The following is a 1,615-nucleotide window of genomic DNA, read 5'->3' as shown; positions in this document are numbered from 1 at the left end:
CTGATACAGGCCATGGTCTTTGCTATCACTTATTATGCATTAGAGTTGAACAGTGACTAAGGAGGATAAAAGGAGAATTGATGCCTTTGAGCTGTGGTGCTGGAGAAGTGTATTGAGGGTACCATGGACTGCTAGGAAAACAAATAGATTAATCTTGAAGAGGGTTAAACTGGGTGGTTCCTTGGAGGCAAGGATTCTGAGGTTCCATCTAACATACTTTGGACATGTTGTAAGGAGGGGCCGGTCCTTGGAGAGGGACAGCATGCTTGGGAGGGTGGAGGGACAGTGCAGGTGGAGAAGAAGACCCTCTGTGAGGTGGATTGATTCAGTGACTGGGATAATCGGGGTGGGCATGTCCGAGACAGTGCGATTGCCACAGGACAGAGGGTCGCTATGAGTCGCAAGCAACTTGACGGCGCACAACAACAACAACAACATCTTCTCTTATCCAGATGTCTGTGCCTGGTGATAGTTCTAACCTTGTCAAGGGCTTGACATAGCTGCAGATTGCAGATATTAAGGAACATACATCTCAGCTGTGGGCCGCTGCATAGAATAAAGAAAAGCTCCAATTAGAGAGTTACTCTTCACTTTAAATTGCTAAGGCAAATGGGTGAACCGAGTCCTTTGCTTTGATAAGGAAGTCAAGGCTAGGCTAAGGGAGAAAACTTCCTCCTTTTTAAACAGTTATAGAAATACTACTTTTCACTTTGGGTATTGTGAAAAGTTAGTATCTGTTAATTGGGGAATTAATGGTTGATTGAAATTGTCAACTATTTCATCTTGCTTGGATCCACAGTCAACACCCTTGGTGCCAACAGTTAGGAGATTGAGAGATGTCTAGCACTGGGAAATCTGCTGTCAGACGTCTTTGAACAGTCCTAAAGAATGAGGATGTCAGTTTAAAGACTAAAAGTGCACCTGAACTGATACATTTGAGTTATGGTGTTGGGGAAGAATACCAAAAGAACAGACAGATAAGTCTCAGGAAAGGTGTAACCAGAGTACTTTTGGAGGCAAACAATGGTGAAGCTTCATCTTACATATTCTGAACATGTTGTTAGGAGAGGCTATTCCTTGGAAAGGGACATAGTGCTTGGAAAGATGGAGGGTCAGCGAAGGAGAGGAAAACTCAGTGAGATGGATTGACACAGTGTTTGCATAGCAGTAAGCTCCAATGTATTGCGTATGATAAGGATGGTGTAGGACAGGACTGGATTCAGGTCTGTTGTTTATACGGTTGCTGTAAGTCATACTTGACCTGATGGCACATTAACAACAACAACAACATACCCTTTAAATAGTGTTCTTGTTGCCATTGTTAGATGTCATCAAGTTAACTTCAATTCATAGAGATCCTACAAAAACCAAATCTGAATCTCTCTCCACTTGGCACTATCCTCATGATTTCCTCCATGTTCGAGCCCATTGTTCAATTAATTGTTCATCGAGTCATTGTGCCAATCCACCTCCTTGAGAATTTTCCTCTCTTTCACTAACCCTCTACTGTCAAGGGCCTCTCCAAAATGCTAAAGAGCAATAATGTCCTTTTAAAGACTAAGTGTGCCTGATTTAAGCCATAGTTTTTTTCATTTGCTTCCCATGAATCTGAAAG

The sequence above is a fragment of the Elephantulus edwardii genome, unplaced genomic scaffold, assembly GCF_000299155.1.
Source record: "Elephantulus edwardii isolate Elephantulus edwardi_28Jun2011 unplaced genomic scaffold, EleEdw1.0 scaffold00154, whole genome shotgun sequence".
NCBI lineage: Eukaryota > Metazoa > Chordata > Mammalia > Macroscelidea > Macroscelididae > Elephantulus > Elephantulus edwardii.
Note: the sequence above shows the minus strand (reverse complement) of the source record.